The sequence below is a fragment of the Triturus cristatus genome, chromosome 1_2, assembly GCF_964204655.1.
Source record: "Triturus cristatus chromosome 1_2, aTriCri1.1, whole genome shotgun sequence".
NCBI classification, from domain to species: Eukaryota; Metazoa; Chordata; class Amphibia; order Caudata; family Salamandridae; genus Triturus; species Triturus cristatus.
This window is the reverse complement of record NC_140580.1, coordinates 137,141,054-137,155,069: the sequence shown is the minus strand read 5'-3', so window position 1 is coordinate 137,155,069 and position 14,016 is coordinate 137,141,054. Positions and strand designations below refer to the sequence as shown.

Here is a 14,016-nt window from a genome sequence, read left to right as displayed (position 1 = left end):
TGCATTGCCTGTATGCTTGAGCTGGTGTCTGGAATATTGACAATGAATGATGTAATAGAACACTGGTGTGTAGCCCTGATTAGAAGCTAGGAGATGGGGACAGTTGGAGGGAGGATGGAGCTCTCCTTGTACAGGCATGGTGCTTGTGGTGAAGAGCAGTACCCACTATGAGATATGAGTGTAATACACTTGTGTGTGGTGGTGCGAATAGAGAAAGAGCAGTACCCTTTCACTAAAGGTTCCCTGTGATGCGTGATGTGGGAAAAGAGATGTACCATGTTGTAAGAGGTTGCAAGGGGAAATACCCCATGGACTGAAACTTTGAAGAAGTGTAGTTACCTGGGCTGTTGTGGATGGTAGCCACATGTTTCGCCTGAGCGCGATCTGGGACCAATGGTAAACCTGTTAAAGTAGGAAGATTTGACAAGTGTGTTGTGCAGTAGCGCAGAAAATGTGTTATTGTTTTGTCGTTTATTCAATGGAGTCGGTCAGGGTTCTGCTTGAATGCTAGTGTTTGATGCAACTCTAGTGTGATATAGGGGAGTCCTTCATCATGGGATCTGAAGTCCAAGATTGTATTACTGGATTACTGTATTGTTTAACCTTTGGTAATAATATTTTACTATACATATGTTGTAGGCTGTCATCATTGTGTTTAGAAGATATCACAACTTTTTCTGGTTCAGTTTCCAGAGGGTGTTTTACTGGGTCAGATTAAGTGCTTTCTTCAACCCAGCTCTTTGTCATTATTGGTCTGAGCTGCTATTGTGATTAGGTATTGTATGTGTTAGAGTACTCAACTGCACTTTATGTGTGAATGTTTTGTGGAGTATGTTGAACATCTGTGGATGTCGAATTGGAGCTTGGGGTAGATGAAGAAACTCAGAGTTTGTTATGTGTCACCTGCATAATTTGGTAGTGTGATGTAGATGTCTGGTGACTTTGTGTGCTAGTGTTGTGAAGCCAGGTCGTGTGTTGGAGCCTGGTCAAGAGAGTTTTCACTTAAGGTGAGGTATTGTTAAACCTTCTGCTTTTGTTTGTTTTTGCCTTGAATGTGTAGACTTGGAGATGATGGAGAAACCCTTTGTCAAAGGAAGTTGGTGGTTTTAGTGCCCATTCTGGCGCGTAAACGAGGATTTCGGACTACATGTTCTAGATTCATGTTTTGTTATTTGTAAGAAAGGGACGTGTGTAGTATCCTGTGTTTACCTATTCTCTGTATGCCTGAGCTAGCGTCTGGAATGTTGTGAGTTAATGACTTAATGAAATGTTTGTGTGGTGTAGAGTGGAAGTTAGGAGATGGGGAAAGTTGATGGGAGGACAGGACCTACCTGCTGTTTCTGTAACCTAAGCAACTAACATAAAAGAAAGTACTTAGCTCATACTCAAAACTCTTGTATTAAGACCCTGCTCTCTAGCTTCAAACGTTTATAAGCAATGAATGTTCTACGGAGAAATCCTAGAGGAGCAATTGCATTAACGCTGGTAAGACAGGCTAATAAGCCATTTAGGGGACTTGGTGTGTGGCAAAAGCAGATCAAAACTGGAGTGTTAAGTTGAGGAAGCTTCAAATGATTTTAGTTCAGTTCTTGTTAGCATTATCACCAGTTGTGCTTCTTCATACAAACTTACAAAAGTGTAAGAAGCGCACCAAAAGAGTTTCATTTTTACATGTGTGCACCATACAAACCTCAATGTAACCGCCGTTCATAGATAATAAAAACTTTGCAGTCACACAAGAATTAAGCTCTTTTCTGAGTCAATTGTGAGATTTATCTCATGGTCAAGCATAATCAGCACAATCAGCACTTCGAAGTGGTGGCATGTCACAAGCCAGCCAGCATTTTAAAAATCAGTAAAATAAATGAGGACTATTATAAGCCCTCCTTGAACAAAAGGTCTGTACATATCAATGCACTTTAGTGATGTGACAGCCTCGATAGTTAAGGACCTACATTTGTAATTGTTTGCTTAGTTTTCCAACATGCACTGGTGCCCCCTAGTTTACCCCACTAATTTGCTGTTGTACCAGATTTATGTGACATTTGGGCACTGAAAGACTGATTCCCTATGGTGTTTGTTTTGATAGGTATATGTTGGAAGAGTGTTATGATTTTTACCCATCTAACTTTGGGGGGAAAGAATAGGTGTATCTTAAAATGTGTGTCACTGATGGTAGAAATGTACTAGTGGCCAGAGCTTGCAGTATGTTTTTTTTTACATATTCCCTCTTTTTGGGCTGCAATTTTTTGGGGTCATGGGTATATAGAGCTAATGCAAATGTTAGACCAACAGCTTTTCAGAGTTTATAGAGCCACTAGATTCTGACAAAAATATTCTTCCTCCTGCATTCTGGCTTTCTCCCATTCTCAGCCTAAGGGTAATCAGTAAAAGTAGTGATCGGGCTGTTTTTTAGGTCTCATCTGAGATAAGCATATGCTGCCACTTCTATATGTTTAGTTTACTTACAGGTGACTTACAGACACTCAATGCTTACTATTGGTTGGCTTCTTTTTCACTCGTTTCCTTGGTTTTCTATGCAAGACCCATTTGCTTTGTTAATGCTTGGTAAATAAGAACTTTGTTGATAATAGTAAGAGTTAAATAGGGCACTACTACAAAACAGGTCCGTCTTGTTTCGCCTGCAACTCAGAAAATTCAGAAATGAGGAATGGCGAGTTTGTAGGAAGTATGACATTGCATTACCTTAGTAGAGCAAACCGTTTTTCCTATATTTACTAGATAAAAGTGTATCTGACAATTGGGAAAGGGATGAATTCTGAGTGCATTTAGAGATTAAACCTGTGCACATAAAGATGATCTTCGACTTTAAGCCACCGTAGATCATATCTTAATGACAATATTGAAGACTGGATTCCTGCTAATCTGATCACTACATTTGAGCAAAGTGCAGCTCCTGAATTATGGATTGGGACATAACCAGACAGAGGATGTGAACATGTTACACTCATGAATTGACAAAGGCTTTAACCACAAGTGTCAGGACAGCTATGCGATGTAAATAGTAAATCCCTCACAGGTGGCAAGGTCTTGAATCATGGCTTTGTTGACGAGTACAAGAAAAGGATATAAACTTTCCAGTTGGTGACTAGAACCACGCTCTCCTATCCTCTGCTCCACAAATTAGTATGGCCCTCTCGCAGTACAAAACAGTCATGTTCACGCCAAATAGCTGAATGGGATCCAGAAAGCAGCAGTCAGACTACAGTGCTCTTACCAACCCAAAAAGTTATTGCAGTCTTTCAAGGCCAACACTTTTTTTGTGCAAAGTCTTTTGCAGCTGCCATCTATTCATTGGGCTTGACTTCTGAGTACAAGGGAAGGTTTTTCATAGAATGTACCACAGTCGTTCTCCCAACATTATTAGAAGTTGAAAATCCCAGTGACGTCAAGGGCTATGCCATTGACCTCAGTTTCTCTTTTTTAGGCAGTATACTTTACTCTCAAGCAAGGAGAAAGCTTTGCCATCCAGATTATTGCCAATGCATGAGCCCTTTGGGCAGTATGAATCCGGTATGCTCTAAAACTCTTCCAGCCATCCCCAACTACGATACTTGTTCCCCAGTCAATATGTCAGGAATTTCTGCAGGAGAATGAGATCGTCCACCTTTTATAATCATAAGCGCTGACCTCTATGTGACCCTTTTCCAAAAAAGGTAGGTTTATTGCGCCATATTCTTCTTGTATAGGACATCAAACCATCTTGGATCTCTACAATCCCAACCATTTCCTCCTTCCACAGATCTACAAAATGCTGGTGCCGTTCCAAGTCCTTGAAGCTGTAAAAAATGATACAAGACATATTCTGAGTTCAGTGCCTCTGTTTTATGGTAGGAAACCAAACCTGCAAGTACAAGACCTTGTGGTGAATTTTCTGCTCTTTCTCGTCTATATTCTTAAATATCTTGACTCCTGCTGTTGCTTTTCTAAGGTTACAGAAGGCCTGCTACTAACCTTTGTCAAGCAAGTTTGCACAATTCAGTCTGATCGCTAACCTCTGCTCCATATTCAGTCTTTCCTTCTTACTAAACAATGCACACTCCTCTCTGATTTATCCTAAAATCTGTTTAGCTGGCCCATTCTAGACTCTGAACTCACTCATTTGCCTCCTAGAGAGAGACCATCCATCTTCAAAACTTGGCAATGAAAGGGGATGTGGGTGGTTGTGGTGTTGGGGTGAGATTTCTAGTTGTCGATGCCTTTGGGGTCCACTTGAACTGCAAGTCTGAGTGGTTAGTCTCCTGGATTGGCAGCTGATGATGGATTGGAAAGTAACATTGCTGTAAGCCCACCCCGAAGCCCTGTTACTCCAAACCTTCTGTGGAAGATCAGGGACCACTGTGGGGGGCTCTGACTTTGGTTGCCCCCAACAAATCTGTTTTTCAAAAATCCTGCATCTTCTACAGATAGAACACACTTGCTTCCTCAGAATTGAGGCCTCATTTCCAGAGAGCGATGGAGAGTCTTTCACCTCATCCTCCCTTTACTCAGCTTGAGTGTCTGGCTCTTGAGCAGCTGGCCTTTGCCCATCCTTGCATATTGTTCGACATATTAGATATGCTGGTGGCTGCCAGGTAATCCTACACAAGACTATAGTTCAGTTGCAAGTGGTCAAGGGTCCATTTGTAACCTGCATACTTGCACAGTGACCAGTGGCATGTCTTTCTCTATATATCTTGTTAAACCAGCTGTCCAGGTCAATGCCTGCAAGAACAATGTATCTGTTGGTGCCTGTGAACACATCTGGATACTGCTTTTCCACTGCCAACTAATTCTTGAAGTGCCATCTGATCTGCCTTACTGCAACTCTTTCATCCTGTCAAGCATGTTTGCACAATGCAGTGGAAAGCATGGCCTCTTGAAACAGTTTTTCTTAGTGAGTTTCGTGACCTTTGGTTTTACATACCAATTCCTTCTAAGGCTATCTTTTCTTGACTGATTACTTTGTATTATTATTTAAACTTGCTATTGCTCACAACTCACTCCCAGAGGAGCATCTTGGCGCTGTGCACAGCAGGTTGGCATGAGTACTCTCTAGAAATTTAGAGAGAAACATTAAATAGCCCTTTTTTCAAAAGCTTTTTGAATTTAGCATGGTCCTCACATAATTGAATAGACAGGGGAAGTTTATTCCAGTGAGATGGCACCAAATAGGAAAATTATCAACTGCTGAATCTGGTGGAGCGGATCCAAGGTGTTTTTAAATAAGACTTGTTGGAAGATCTTACAGCCCGAGAGGGCTGATACAAGCAAAGCTTGAAAATCAAATAAGTGGGCAAGACCTTAATTAAGGCTTTCTGTGTCGAGCAACATATCTTGAAGAATATATTATAGGGGCAGCCAGTACTGGTACCTTAAAATGGGAGCCATGGAAGTACGGCGGAGCTAGTTACAAATTAGCTGGGCAGCAGTTTTCTGCACCACTTGGCGGTTTGATACCAAGGTATCATTAGCTGCTCACAGAAGTGCATTATCATAGTCTAGGCAGTTGGTATTGAGAGCTTGGACTGGGGGGGGGGGCAAGGGGGGGGTAGACATAGATAAGTCTTTCTTAAGAGCCAAATGGTGGCATAGCAGATACCACAGATAGTCAACCCGGGATTTCTTCGATAAAGATTGATCTATTTTGACCCCAAGATTCTTTTTACTACCTGTTTGTGGCAGGAGCTGGACCAAACTTGGGGGGCCATCAGTCAGCTGATCACATTTCCAGGGCCGTGTCAAAAAGTCGAATCTCAGTTTTGTCAACTGAAGACAATTATTGGTTATCCATGTTGCAATTTTATGCATACAGTGGGCGAACTGCAACTGAACTTTCCTTGAGTCCGGTCCAAAGGAGATGAGCAATTGCGTTTCCTCAAATGAAAGGATCTCAAATCAATACATTCTCACTTTCTGTGCTAGAGGCGCCATGTAAATGTTAGTCGGTCTCAGGCTGTGGAACTCCTTTGTTGATTCTTAAGGTTCTGGACCTAAAGGAGTCAAGACAGATGTTTTGGGTTTGGTTTATTTATTTTGAAAGTTTTATATAGCCCAAACGTGACCACCGAGGGTATCGGAGCGCTTTACAGATTATGCATCACAATGGTTATAAGCAAACAAAACAGAATAAACAAAGCAACAAAATCAAAGTCTAAAATTGTCAAACATTATCCTGTGGGAAAAACAGACCCAACAGAATTGACAGCGCGACAAGATCAGTCTAGAATTGTCCAAGATACTCGTGAACCAGGTGTCTGGGCCAGCGTCAACGGGTATGGACCCATAACCAGATGAAGGAGCCAGGCTATGGAAGACATTTCTTCATCAGGAGTCCTTTGACTTCTTTTTTGAAGACTACAGTGGAGGGGTTCACCCTGACTTCGGGTGGAAGGGAGTTCCAGATCCTCGGAGCCATCCCTGAGAAGGCTCGGTTATAGGTCTTTTTTTTCTTGAATTTTTGTTGTTTTAGCAAAAGGGTGCTGGCACGTCTGGAGGCTCTAGAACCGCAGGAGAGCTCGAGTTTCCGAGCGAGGTACAGCAGGGTCTTGAAGTGGATGGCCTTGTGAGCCATGCATGCAATTTTTTAACTGTATCCGACCTTCATATGGAAGTCAATTCAGGTCCCGCAAGTCCGGAGAGATGTGGTGGTATTTTTGTGTGCCAGTTAAGAGCCTAGCAGCGGAACTGAGGGAAGCCCTAAGAGGAGCCGTCCTCACTCTAGGCAGGCCGCAAAGTGTTACGCTACCATAGTCCAGCTTTGAGATCACTAATGCTTGTACTGCGGTCTACAGTTAAGAGCAGTCAGCTGATTCAGCCATTGCTCCGTGACCGGGGATTGGTTGTGGGGTGAGATCAGTAAGAATTCCGTTTTAAGAGCATTTAGCTTCAGGTGATTACTTGTCAACCAGCTTTGTGTTTCCAGCAGGACTGAGTTTAGGGACAGAATGTCTTCGGGGGAGGCGATCTTCAGGTTTAGTTGGGTATCATCTGCGTACATATGATAATGAATGCTGGATGATTTTAGAATGTTCGAGGCATGTGGGCTGCTGAATTCATATCTGTGCATAGATCGCCGCCTAGTGTTGGGTCCGGATGTTTGCACGTTGTTGTCCTGGAAGAGTCTTCGAAGTATCCTTGGATAGGTGATTCCTCCCCTGGACTACAGTGCGCATGGGCATCCTCTCCATCCTCAGATTGTTTTTTTCCGCCATTGGGTTCGGATGTGCTATCTTAACTCCAGTTAGGAAAAACTTTGAATCGAGGCCAAAAGGCCTTTAGTTCGCGTCGGTACTGTTCACTCGATCGGTTTCGACTCTACCTGTTAGCTTACTAACTTTGGAAACAACTTTTCGCTTTTTACCTGACCATCGACGACACCGACGATGGAGTCGAGGACACCATTCAAGAGGTGCCCGGTATGCAATGCGAAATATCCCCATATCGACGTCCACCCGGTGTGCAACAAATGCTTGTCGCCGGACCACGACGAATCGACATGCATGGCCTGTGCCCGGTTCCGTTCCAAGAAGACTCCACGGAATCGACGAGCTGCGAGACTCGAAGCGCAGCACGCGGCACCGGCCCCGGCAGACCTCTTCAACGCCGAAGATGTCGAGGAATTGGCAATCCTACCCTCCAATCCCGGTTCCGAACATGACTCCGGTTCGGACGACGTCGACGAATCACTCTTTCGCAGAGATGAAGACAACACCGAGGTAGGAGACGGCGATGAGGCCTTAGGGGCCGAAGAGAGTAGCTCCAATGACGAGCAAGGCCTACCCGTTCAGACTGACGAGAGCCCAGTGCCACAGTCTATGGCTCCGGTCGAGGGATCGCCTTCGGGCCTTACCCGAGACCTATCCCGCAGTTCTTCGGCCCCGCCCTCGGGCCCGGCCTCGGACGTTCAACGGCAGCCATTATTACCTAAACCGGCTGGTTTCCCTTCTACCAAACCGAAACCGAAAGCTGCACTGGTACAAATGAAACCGAAACCGAAAGTGGCGCTAGTCGGATCGAGGCCTTCCACACCTTCGACGCCAGCGACACGCATCGGCACCGAGCGCAACAAACGAGACTTCGGTGCCGAACTTGAAGCGGCCGATGTCGGAGTCGGCATACGGAAAAAGGCCCTTGGTGCCGTCAAAACTGCTCGGCTCGCGGCGCCGACGCCATCGACTCCTAAACCAAAGGTCATACTGCCTGCTGCGTCTCACGTCGCTTCCACGGCAACACCAAAGCCTCCAGCATCGAAAACGTCGACGGCCATTTCCGCCCCTCGACCCGATGACCCACCGGCGCCGAAAAAGTCCACGGCCGCCTCTACAAACCTGGTCGGAGCCAAGGCCTCGAAAGCGCTTCAAGTGCGAACCGTTGCAGCACAAGGCAGCAAAACCCAAACGGTCCTCCAGGACACGTCGGGCTCCGGCCCACTAAAAGCTCAAGCAGCCTCTTCGGCGCCAGCCAACATAACTTTTGGCCTGCCGCCATCCACGATCCCGAAAATGTTCCAACTCAGGACACGGGTCACCCACACCACGGTTACACCTGCTGAGACGTCTCCGTCACATTACATAGACGCCAACACCGGCAGGATGATTATCCATGACCGGAGGATAACTTCGGAGCCACCCTTTGACCCTTTCAGGATCCCATTAAAAAGAAAGCTGCCTGTGGACTCAGAACCTGTGCTTTGCGAATCTTTCGACTCGCCCTACCAGGATCCTCTATCATTCTCTCCCACACACTCCGACACGGATGCGCTGGCAGACTATATGGATGACCAAGTCCCTTACCACGCAGACATGGACCCTGATGACCAACAGGACCCTGATCAAACTTGGGGCGACCCTGCAGACCCCAGTGCACCTCTAGATGCACAGGACCCACAGCTCTATGGAGCGAAAACATCTCCCACAGAGGACACTGCAGCGTTCAACGCTCTTATTGAACGTGCTGCAAATAATCATGGAGTGCAGCTTCACTCTGACACCGTGGAAGACGACTTCCTTATGGACACTTTCGCTTCCTCAGAAAGGCATGTAAAGACTCTGCCCATGTTGAAAGGGGTCCTCAAACCAGCCAAGGACATCTTCAAGGAACCCACCAGGGCAAGGGTGATAAACCCCAGGATCGACAAAAAGTACAGATCAGCACCTGGGGACCGTACTTACATCAGAGGCCAATTACCTCTCGACTCCATTGTCGTTGCGAATGCTCGCAAGAGGGCACACTCGCAAACGACAGGTGACGCTCCTCCCCCGGACAAAGAGTCCAAGTTGTTAGAGACCTCTGGCAAGCGAGTTGCCGCCCAGGCTGCCAACATATGGCGCATAGCCAACACTCAAGCGCTCCTCGCTCGCTACGATAGAGCGCACTATGACACATTGGAGCAACTACTCCAACATCTCCCTGACCAGTTCAAAGAAGGTGCAGAAATTCTTATCAGAGAGGGACAGCTACTCACAAATGCTTCCATCAAGTGTGCACTAGATGCTGCAGACACGGCTGCCAGGGCCATAAACACAAGCGTCATGCTGCGACGACATGCCTGGTTGCGAATCTCCGGGTTCAAACCCGAGGTGCAAAATAATATCCTAAACCAACCTGTCAACCCCGACTATTTATTCGGGCCGGAGGTTGACACAGCCCTTGAGAAAATAAAAAAGGACACGGACACTGCAAAGTCCATGGGGGCTCTCCAGACTCAGTCCTTTTGGAGCAGCTCCTTTCGTCGCCCCGGAAATAGAGGAGCAGGTAGAGGACAGGGGTCACAGCAGACATACAACAAGGGCAATACCCAAACCGCCTACGATAAAAACACCCGGGGTGGATATCGTGGCTCCAGTACAAAGGGCAGAGGACGCGGCTACGGCAACACCAGGTCCTCCCCCAAGAACAAGCAGTGACGCCCTCTCCCTTCCTCCCGACCACATAACACCTGTCGGGGGAAGGCTACAAAGGTTCCTGTCCACGTGGAACTCCATCACCACGGACAGGTGGGTCAAAGATATTGTCAAATACGGTTACTGTCTAGAGCTAACCTCCACTCCACCCACAATACCTCCAAGAAACCGTCCTATGTCCTCAGAGCACTTAACGCTCTTACAGCAAGAGGTGCAAAGTATGCTTCTAAAAGGCGCTATAGAGGTCGTACCCGTCCACGAGCAAGGTACGGGAGTGTACTCCCTCTACTTTTTAATACCGAAAAAGGACGGGTCACTCAGACCTATACTAGACCTAAGACCCCTGAACCGGTACATTCTTTCCGAGCACTTTCACATGCTCACTCTCCAGCAAGTCCTTCCGCTTCTCAAGCAGGGAGACTTCCTAGCCACACTGGACCTCAAGGATGCGTATTTCCACATACCCATTCACCCCTCACACAAAAAATACCTCAGGTTCACTGTTCAGGGACAGCACTATCAATTCAAAGTCCTGCCCTTCGGCGTGACAACAGCACCCAGGGTTTTCACAAAGTGCCTAGCTACTGTGGCGGCACATCTACGGAGGCAGCACATACACGTCTACCCCTACCTGGACGACTGGCTCGTTCAAGCGAAGTCAGCCCGGCAATGTGCCAGCCACATGTCCCGCACCATTCACCTCCTTCACAGTCTGGGATTCTCACTAAATTACCCAAAATCCCATCTCCAGCCCGCACACGTACAACAGTACCTGGGTGCGACTATAGATACTCTGGCGGCCACAGCTCAGCCAAATTTAGTGAGGATCAACAGCATGCAAATGCTGATTTCCAAGTTCAAACCCCAACACTCCCTTCCTGCGCGAGTGTTCATGCAGTTGATAGGCATGATGGCCTCCTGCATTTTCATAGTCCCGCACGCGAGATTACATATGCGCCCGCTTCAGGAGTGCTTAGCACTTCAGTGGAATCAGGCTCAAGGACAGTTGAAAGACCTAGTGGTGGTGAGCGGTCGGGCATACAACTCTCTGCATTGGTGGAATCCACAAAACCTTTGCAAGGGCCGACCGTTCCAAGAGCCTGTTCCACAAATAGTACTGACAGCGGACGCGTCTCTCCAGGGATGGGGAGCTCATGTACTCCACTACACAGTGCAGGGAGTATGGACGACACAACAGAAGAAAATGCACATCAACCTTCTGGAACTGATGGCGATCTTCCTGGCCATGAAGGCATTCAAAGTACATCTGTGCAACAAGGTCGTGTTGATCCGGACGGACAACATGACCGCAATGTACTACATACAGAAGCAGGGAGGAACGCACTCTCCACAGTTGTCTCATCTGGCTCAGAGCATGTGGAAGTGGGCCATTCAGAGGAACATGTTCCTCATGGCGGAACACCTCCCCGGCAAGGACAACCAGATGGCGGATCTGCTCAACAGACACAGCCACCAGATGCACGAGTGGGAGTTACACCCATCAGTACTCCAGCCGTACTTCCAGCAGTGGGGTCATCCAGAAATAGACCTGTTCGCCACAAGCGAAAACGCAAAATGCCAAAGCTTTGCCGCCAGGTTCCCACATCCGCAGTCACAGGGCAATGCGATATGGATGAACTGGTCCGGCAGATTTGCGTACGCTTTTCCCCCAGCGCCGTTGATACCGGTGGTGGCTCGCAAACTCAGACAACACTCCCTGACACTCGTCCTAGTTGCTCCTACGTGGGCACGCCAGCCATGGTACACCACTTTCCTCGAACTTTCCGTGGTGCCGCATCAAAGGCTGCGGATCAAACCCGCGCATTTGACGCAGAACCATGGAGAGATTCAGCACCCAGATCCGCAACAGCTGAACCTGGCGATCTGGCTCCTGAAGTCCTAGAGTTTGGCTACCTCAACCTGCCACCTGACTGTATGGACATCATCAAGGAGGCCAGGAGACCCACTACAAGAGCTTGCTATGCAGCCAAATGGAAAAGGTTCGTCATTTATTGCGGTAATAATGACATTAACCCGCTGGACGCATCCATCCAAAACATCATTTGTTACCTCCTACACCTATACCGATGCAATCTGGCGTACACCTCTATACGTGTCCATTTGACCGCAATATCAGCCTATCTACAAACCAGGCAGCACCTCTCTCTATTCAGAGTGCCTGCCATCAAAGCATTCTTGGAAGGACTCAAACGAGTCATTCCACCAAGCCACCCACCGGCTCCAATGTGGAACCTCAACCTGGTCCTCACACGCCTGATGGGTCCACCCTTTGAACCTCTCCACTCATGCGAGATTCAATTCCTCACCTGGAAAGTAGCTTTCCTGGTAGCGATCACTTCTTTAAGAAGAGTTAGTGAACTCCAGGCACTAACAGTTCAAGAGCCATTTATACAGGTTCATGCCAACAGGGTCGTACTACGTACCAACCCCAAATTCATGCCCAAGGTAATATCGCAGTTCCACATGAATCAAACTATTGAACTGCCCGTTTTCTTCCAAAACCCACAAACTGTCGCGGAAAGGGCACTCCACACACTAGATGTCAAAAGGGCCCTCATGTATTACATCGACAGGACCAAACCCTTTAGGAAGACCAAACAACTGTTCGTTGCCTTTGCCCCACACCACAAAGGTAACGCCATCTCCAAAGCAGGGATAGCCAGATGGATAGTTAAGTGTATCCAAATTTGTTATCAAAAGGCAAAACGCACATTAACTATTCCCCCACGAGCCCACTCAACACGTAAGTTAGGGGCCTCCATGGCTTTTCTAGGAAATATTCCCCTGCATGATATATGTAGAGCAGCCACCTGGTCCACTACACACACATTTACCAAACACTATTGTGTAGATGTGCAATCAAAACAGCAGGCAGCTGTAGGACAGGCTGTTCTCAAAACCCTTTTTCAGACAGCTGCAGCTGGCACTGGTAGCCGCCGCTAATAGAGGGCACTGCTATGTATTCTATGCACAGATATGAATTCAGCAGCCCACATGCCTCGAACTGAATATGCTACTTACCAGTATGCATCTGTTCTTGGCATGTAGGGCTGCTGACATTCATATCGCCCTCCCTCCTCCCCGGCGCCTGTAGCAGCTCTCAGAATTACTGTAAGCATGGCCATCACTTTTCTGTATCTACTCCATCACTGCCACAATGGCGAAAAACAATCTGAGGATGGAGAGGATGCCCATGCGCACTGTAGTCCAGGGGAGGAGTCACCTATCCAAGGATACTTCGAAGACTCTTCCAGGACAACAACGTGCAAACATCCGGACCCAACACTAGGCGGCGATCTATGCACAGATATGAATGTCAGCAGCCCTACATGCCAAGAACATGCATACTGGTAAGTAGCATATTCATTCTGTCAGAGGCTCCATGAACAGGTTAAAGAGGGTGGGGGACAATGCTGAGCCTTGGGGAACCCCCAAGGTGACCGGTGCAGGATGTGACCAGGAGTGGTTCACCTTGAAGCTTTAGGATCTGTGAAGGAACAAAGAGAACCAGTTTAAAACCGGCCCAGACAGCCCCCTCCTATGTTCCAGGAGGTCAATTAGGTGATCGTGTTTGACAGTATCAAATGCTGATGAGAGGTCAAGAAGGATTAATAGGCACGATTCATTGTGATCCTGCATTCTAAGCGCATCATCCACGATGTGCGTTAGCGCTGACTCCGTACTATGACCTGGGCGGAAACCACATTGGTCCAGGAAATGGAAGTGGTCGATGTGATGACAGAGTTGGGCGAGCACACATTTCTCCAGGAGTTTTGCTAAGGTGGGGATGTTAGTGATTGGGCGAAAGTTAAGAAGGTCTGTGGGATCAGCATTTGGTTTATTTTTGATCGGGTAACGTGACCTGATTTAAGGCAATCCGGAATAGCACCTTGCATAAGAGAAGCATTGATGATTGTCGTCCAGAGTGTTAGTAAGGAGGATCTCACTTCCGGGAACAGGTTCGATGGCTAAGGGTCGTTGTAGTGATTGGAATGTTTCAACGTCAACAACATTTTGCATATAGTGGGTTCATCCAAGGTTTGGAACAGACTCCAAGTTGCATTGTTTTTGGGGAGGAAGGGCTGTGAAA

The 14,016-nt window shown here is 47.2% G+C and overlaps 1 protein-coding gene across 1 annotated transcript in view; it reads left to right on the top strand.

The window, feature by feature from the left end:
• Positions 1–14,016, top strand: part of FHIP2A (FHF complex subunit HOOK interacting protein 2A) — a 246,797-nt gene that overhangs the window by 153,171 nt on the left and 79,610 nt on the right. The gene's annotated exons all lie outside the window — the stretch shown is intronic.